This window comes from Phyllostomus hastatus, unplaced genomic scaffold (assembly GCF_019186645.2).
Source record: "Phyllostomus hastatus isolate PE091 unplaced genomic scaffold, TTU_PhHast_1.1 phas_scaffold_193, whole genome shotgun sequence".
In the NCBI taxonomy this organism is placed as follows: domain Eukaryota; kingdom Metazoa; phylum Chordata; class Mammalia; order Chiroptera; family Phyllostomidae; genus Phyllostomus; species Phyllostomus hastatus.
In genome coordinates this window covers 2,072,731-2,080,589 of record NW_025334015.1, presented here as the reverse complement: position 1 = coordinate 2,080,589, position 7,859 = coordinate 2,072,731, and positions in this window count along the sequence as shown.

Below are 7,859 nucleotides of genomic sequence, written 5' to 3'. Positions count from 1 at the left end.
GTGTACCTTTGAATCTCTCCCTCTTTGGATGATGCTTGGCACATAATGAATATTCTCATGCTTAAATATTAAATTATTCCATTTATTGTTGTCTAATTTATACTTATAGAGACAGGTTTCTAACATTTCTCAGTAGATTAGAGCATCTTTTACAATAATGGAAATATTATTTGATGTTCATATTCCTATGTCATATGTTTAGAACAATTTTTGAAATTATCAAATATACTTGATGAACAGAACAGAAAAATCAATATTCTATGAGCTCAGAGAAGAAACATTGAATGGAAACTGGGAAAACATGCATCAATAAAGGAAGAGAAATAAGGGAACTAACTTACTGAGTGCTTACTATGTATCAGACATGGTGATAAATAATTTATATTTCTTATCTCACTTAACCTTATAATAATTATGCATAGAAGCTATTATCCCCATTTTACAGGTTAGGAAACTGAGGTTCAGAAAAGTTAAGTACTTCACCTAAGTCAACAAAGTTATTCAGTGGCAGATCTGGGTCTCACATCCAAGTCTGAATGATCCCATTATCCATGTACTTGGTTCAGTCATACTTTTGCCCATTTGTTCTTCTATATGACACTTGATGGACTCCTCCAATACCTTTAAACTTTGATAAAATTGAATGTTCTATTGTCCCCCTAAATTGAGAGCTGAATCTCTGTAGCTTAGAAAAATACCCAAGTATTCCCAGGGTATTTGCTCTGCCTACAGCATAAATGTTCAGAAGTAGCATAGAAGATCCAAAGCAGACTACTCTCCAAGTGTGCTGTGCCTCACCATGGCATGCATTTGATGACATCAGATGACTGCATTTTGGATGTGGCTCACTGGGAACATCACTGGCCATCATTGGTTCCTGAATCCCTACCTGAAGAGCATAAAGAAAATTGAGAGGTCAAGGTTATGGTAACTCAAGCAATCTCCATGGCTTGGTGTGAAAAAAGAGGATCTTTTATTAGACCTGATGTTATCTTTATGTGTGCTCCATATGGGTTCAATTTAGAAAATTTTGTGGGCTAATTTGTGCAAGGCACATTACCTCTCTGTATGCCTTGACACAAGGTATATGAAACCCAAGCTTCCATCATATTGTTTCTCTGCTGCTGTTAACTCAGATGCTTCTACCTTCAGGCTCTTTTCTCTTTCAACACAATAGTACTCTGCAAGTCACCTAGATCTTGGTTGTGTATGATAACCGGGCTTTCCCCAATTATAAATGTGAATAATGTACCATTTACCAATACATCTTAACCAAAGAACTAGAAAGGAAGATACATATTTTTCTATGATTTTTAGCCTACCAATTAAAGCAAGATGCTTCTGAGGCATCCCCAATGTAAAAAAAAATAGTATTTATTTATTTGTAAACAGTACTGTGGTCAGAAATGTGCTATTACTCTGGGGAAATTGTTTGCAACACATCATTGAGGAGATCATTTAGGAGAGTCAGACAAGAGAGCTGATCAATTCTTTCTTGAAATTTTAGTCTCCGTTGGAATGATTCTCTTAGGCATCCACAACTCTAGGTTTCTCTTTTTTCTCTTTTTTAATTTTTATTTTTTTTATTGATGACATTATTATAGATGTCCTCCATTCCCCTCCCTTTGTCCCACTCCACCAAACCCCTGCCCCACCTTCACCAAACTGTTGTCTGTGCCCATGAACTTTGCATATATGCATATATGTTCTTTGGTTAAACTCTTCCAGTCCCTCCGACCCCCCTCCCCTCTGAGATCTATCAGTCTGTTCCATGTGTCCATGCTTCTAGTTTTATTTTGTTCATCAGTTTATTTTGTTCATTATATTCCACACACGAAGAAGATCTAGGTTCTTTCTGACTTAAAAATAAAGCAAGTATTGTCAGGATGGGTCACATTAGTAAAAAAATCCAGAAGGCATCCCTGCCTTTTAAATGTAGGAGATCTTTCTTACTTTTGGCAGTAGATCTAGCTTGTTTGTGGTCTGAGCACCAAGCTTTGAAAGAAGGACATTGTTGAGACTTAACACTAATTAATAATGTATATCATGCAAACCTGGACAAATGATATTCTACATGAAGGTAAGAGGGTAGAAGATAGAATAAATACATGTACCCTCAAAAGTGTTTTTGGTTGAGTGTTTTCGATTAACCACTTGATATCAAGGAAAATGCAAGGAGTAGTAAGAGCTGGGAATAGTAGGAGTGGAAGCAGGATATAACCCTGTTTTTCTTTCTAGTTAGCACTGTGCTTGGGCAAAGCACAGTTCCTAAGAGCCACCTTATAAAAAACTTTTTTTTTGAATGCATGAGTAAATGAATGGTGTTCAACTCTGCACTTTCTTAAATGGTAGTTTCATTTTGTAGTGACTGTGTTGTGCTTTGTCTGGATCTGGCCAGAGTCCAGAAGAGAACTTTCTATTGGATGCTAAGCTGAGAGTATGCCCTGAGCTGCTTATCCAGAGGCAGGATGCACTCTCTTACCTGCAACTGGAGTGCTATTGCCAATTTCAACAAAGAGCTGATGTTGTCTAAGGAAGTAGTATTTCCTCTTGCAATGTGCAATCTGGGATCCTCTGCAATGTGGGTACTGCTCCTGAAAGTGTACTCCAGAGACTTCCTTATTTAACCAAAATACCAGTTGCATTACTACATAATTCCTCTGCTGAGGACCTATGAAAGAAATGAGCTAGGACAGATACAGCAAGTATTAGAACAAATTTTCCCTATCCTTGATGCTGCACAACACAGAAATAAACTTAATTTCAAAAAGATAACTCAATTCCTAGCATGCCTTTCTAACCACTTTTACCCATAATGCTTCCAAATCACTGTCTTTAATTCAAATTGTGCAGAGAAATAAGGAAATGAAAAAAAAAAGATAAAGTGGCTAGTAAAAAGTAAAATGACATTTAATTAAAACTAAGCTTGCAAATTCATGGGAAAAATATATTTTGCTAAAAACAAACAAACAAACACCCTGTGATTAAACCTCAGGGCAGCACCACTGTCCTTTCGTGGTTTTGAGTGTATTTAATTTGTACATTGGCAATAGATATCTGTCGTACTGTTAACAATCACTCTGTTAAAGTGTACACTCAGCATTGCACATCATTCTAACCTTGTTTAGTCGAAAGGGTTTCGTTTTCTTTCTGTACCTTTGATAAGGTTGTTTCTGAGTGGTGGTTTGTTCACGTAAGCTTTTAATTTTAAATAACACAATCCATTTACTAGGTGTCTTTATTTGCTCAAAGTGAAGAATCAGATCGTGATTGTGTTGTAAATAAGTCAATCTTTTCTTTTCCTTTATAGGAAAAGCTGTAGATTCTAAAAAAGATTAATGAAAGAAATAGAGATTCTATTAGTCTTTTATGAACTCAGTTATTAGAGTAAGAGCTAAATCTATGGGCGGAGGAAAAAGAAAAGACAATGGAAAAGGTGTTTTTGGAGTTTTTCCTTTAAGCCTGTCCAGTATCCCCTTTCTCTGCTTCTTTCCATAACCTGAATCCCACCCCTGACCTATAATCAGAACCACAGTCACAGGGTGGGCATGGCAGAAGTCTGGCAGAACCTCCAGGCAATGAATCCCCAGTGACCTTGACTGGCCATAACCTTGGCCAAGGAAGGAGGAAGGCTGCTTGCAGAGCCTCCTTTTCACATTTCTAAAACTGCATGGGGATCCCGAAATCTTTACAAGTAAAGACTTTTCTGCATCTAAAGAACTTAATTTTGGTTTTAAGGCAGGAAAATATAATAAAAAATAAACATTTTCTATATTCCTATGTACTGAGTATGCTCCTGGAAACACTGGAGCAACTGTTTGCCAAAAAGTCTTGGCAGTTTTAAAAGATGACTGGCCAAGCTATAAGAGAATGAGAAGAGATTTATATAGTACTGTGTCGAGTATTTTATATAAAACACAGGTTTTAATATAAAGAAATCTGTTGCATAGAAATCTTGGGAAACATATCATTTCTCTTTCCTTAACAACATAGATACCCCAACACAAGCCCATTCTTAAAAAAATGAGGGGAAAATAAACGTGGTCCTAAAGAAGCAAACCTATTCAGTTTCCTTTTCTTTTCCTTTCACTTTTACATTTAAAAGTTAAGGCAATATTTCAGCAGAGAAATGTGGAGAAGGATAAAGAGAAATCAATCAAGTTCTTTTATGGCTATTTCTAGAATGGAGCTGTGTTCACTGAGAATGTGTGTGCATGTAATTATACATTTATAATTTTTACTAGAATGGTGTATGAATTTAGAATTAGAATTCTAAATAAAAATTAGAATTTTTATTAGAATGTGTGTATACTCTATACATTTTAATATACATATGTATATAAACATCTATATATATTTTAATAGACATCCATATTTACATTATAATATATATTTTAAAGTGTATACATATGCATAAAAAGTAGGTAAGAGTAATTTTTTAAGGTAGCTATTAATACCAGACAGAAGTTCTTCTAAAATATTTCATGTATATTGAATTGGATCATTATATCCTTCATAAGTTTCTTTAGTAAGTCTTTTGAATCCTAAAGAAAGAAATTTATGTGCAAAAGCCTAAAGTGATAGAGGAAGGAATGAAAATCAAATATCCTGACCTAAAACCAGGGCAAGTGCCTTGCACCATAAGAAATCTTCCAAAGAGGCCTGTGGGTCATTTGTGCATGATTTTTCTCACAGTCAACATTACAGAAATTTTCAGCAGGTGTGATTTCAGCAGGGCTTAATGAAAGTCAAGTTGGCCAGGGGGCTGCCCAGTCCCACTGGGCCAAGACACCATGCTCTGGTGGTTATGGGAAGCCAGGGTGGTGTCTTCATCAGATGACATAACTGAGTGAGAGGCAGGTTCCCTGGGGTCAAGCCTGACTTCATCTTCACAGTGTGATCTTGAATGAGTTATCTATGTTTTTCTAGACTTTCATCTCCCTTTGTGTTGAGTGTAATGAATAATTCTTACCCCTTCCTAACAACATGCTTTCTTATTATCCAAGAATCTTATCAAACTTTCTTTGTTCCATTTAAGGGTGAGGAGATTTTGAAGACAGGCAAGTGGGGATACCCTTTCTATTACCTAATTGACTATGATGAGGTACCCCATTTTTAGAAGTTTAATTTTCTCTTGTTTTGTATATTTAGACTCTAAATAGTTTTGAACATCACCTAATATGCTCTATTTATTTTCTAAATCCAAATTTAATCTATATAATAACTTTTAAGAAAATATTTTTGTAAGAAAATAGAATCTACACAGAGAAATGGGACTGTGCAATTCTAGAATTTCCCTAAGGGAACTTAAGAGTTCATCTAGTCCAATACTCTCATTTTACAGTTGAAGGACCTAATGATCTGAGAGGTAAACTTGCATTCAAGGTTACTGTGACAGAGCTAAGTCGAGGTCCAATATCTCTTTAACGTTCACTTCTATATTCTTTACGTTGGTTCATGTGTAAACCAACGTATAGTGGATCACTATAACCAGAAATAGAATCTGAAGATCAAGGGAGCAGACCAGACAAGCGTATGTAAACTTTGGTTTCCCCCAGGGTCAGATTCCAACTCTGCATAACTTGGCCAGCAGGCGGTCAGACTCATCACGGAGCATGGAGGATTCATGGTTGTGAAGCTTCTTTTTCTCTTTCAGTTGCATGAGACCCAGCCCAGAGTCTGGATCTAATTGAACTTCATTGAACATACATGTTATCTTATCACTCTTAAATTTCACCTTCATGCTGACTTTACTCATTTTATATTTAACATTCACTCAGAGTTTACTGTGTTCCAGACATTGTGCAGTGGTCTAGAGATACAGAGCTGTATCGCAGTCTCTTAATTACAATCCCAGGGTGACACATCTGGAGTGAATATGCTTACAGTGCCTGGTGGCAGGGGCACCAGCCCTGAGGAAAGAGAGACTGAAGGCATCTGAAGGAGTCAAAGAAGACAGCAGGTTGTATCAGGGCAGAGAAGTTAATTTTATACAACACCATTTTAAAGCATAATCTCTTCCTTGTTTTAAACAGAAAAGAAGTAGTTACAAAATAAGTTCTCACTTAATGTTGTTGATAGTTGCAGCAACTCTTAAACAATATGATGGATAATGACACCAATTTCACCGTAAGCTAATTGTTATAAACAAGAGTAAAGCTTCTACAGCATCTCATCAACATCATAAAAAAAGACATTGAAATAGACAACATTATTTGAGAGCCTGCTGTAGAAGATCTTTCCTCTGCCTCCATGTCCACACCCAGATTTAGATTCCTCATCAGTTCTCTGAATTCTCTGAATGAGCTGATTTCCTGATGCCTCAAACTGGTCTTATTGTACTGAGAAAAGAAAGTCATTAGGGCCCAGAAAAATATGCAGGTGCAGATTAGTTGGTGACAAAAATATTGTTTACCAATCATTTTCTCCCTTACTTTGGTTTTTGAACCTATTTCTTGTTTACTTTGCTTTAAAAAGACACTGACAGGTAGACACCTAAATGTTTACTAAGGAACACCCAAAGCACTAACATTTTAAACAGAATCCGAACATCAGCCAAATTTTTTCCACATTTTTTATTGTTGTTCAAGTACAGTTGTCTCCATTTTACCCCCACCCACCACTACCCCCCGACAGCAGCCATCCCCACTTCCCACCCTTGATTCTACCCTGCTTTGGCTTTGCCCATATGTCCTTTATACATGTTCTTGAAAACCCTTCACCCTTCCCCTCCCATTATCCCATCCTACCTCCCCTCTGGTTACTATGAATTTGTTCTTAATTTCAATGTGTCTGGTTATATAATTTTTTTTTTCATTTTATTTTCGAAGTTCTTTTCCACCTTTCTTGCCTTGGAAATTTTCTTACTTTTCCATAAAGATTAAGATATGCTTTTTAGGTAATAAAACTCATGGCAGGAGAGCAAAATCATTAATTAAAGATTGCTTAACGATATATAATTAGTTGACTGGCCTGTGTTACGTAACAGTATGATCCCAGGTTACATTAAATACCCATGAGAGTACAGAATGAACAATACTTTGTAAAACACTTACTGTGTGACAAGCACAATGCTAAGCAGAACAGAATCTAATTCAGTGCAAGTCTTACTCAGTACATGTAAATATCATGCAGACCTAAGTTTATAGATCCATGGGCCCACAAAGTGAACAACCTAGACTTAGGGTAAGTAGTCAAAAGATCACTATGAATCTTTAAAGACTGAAGAATACAAAAAAATTGACTTAACCTGCTCCCATTCGGCAGTGCAGATGGGTCCCTAACTACAGCTGTTTTGCTCTGTGCCAGCCTGGACTAGAGCACACAGTCCCACATTCCTAAAAGGCCAAGCATCAGACCCTTTGGGGTAAGCCTTGCTCCCTCTGACATAGTTCCCTGAGGTCCTCACATCATTGCTATTTGTATCATAAAGAGACTTCTCAAGAAGTGTCTAATGTGCCAAATTTAAAGTCTCCATAGTAGCAGTTTCCACATTCAAAATATTCCTTGGCAGTTCCCCAGAGGGCCCCCTGTTCACCACACTCCGCTTTGTAACCGCAGCAGCAATTCTGATATTGCCCTTGCACCTCAGTCCCAAAGATATGTATCAAAATTTGTTTCTGTATTCTTTTATTTATATTAACTCTGCACACTGATGTTTTTGAAACTCATACATTACAAATGTGCAAGTAAATTTAATTGTATATTTTTGAAGCTCTGCTCTACTTGGAGGAAACCAAGATGCACAGGGTATTATTAATGATGTGCTGGATTTACACAAATTCACTTTGAATGAACTCAAGGCAAATCATACATATTAGTTCATTTTTCTTCCCAACAGCTGGGTTGAGAGACCTAGA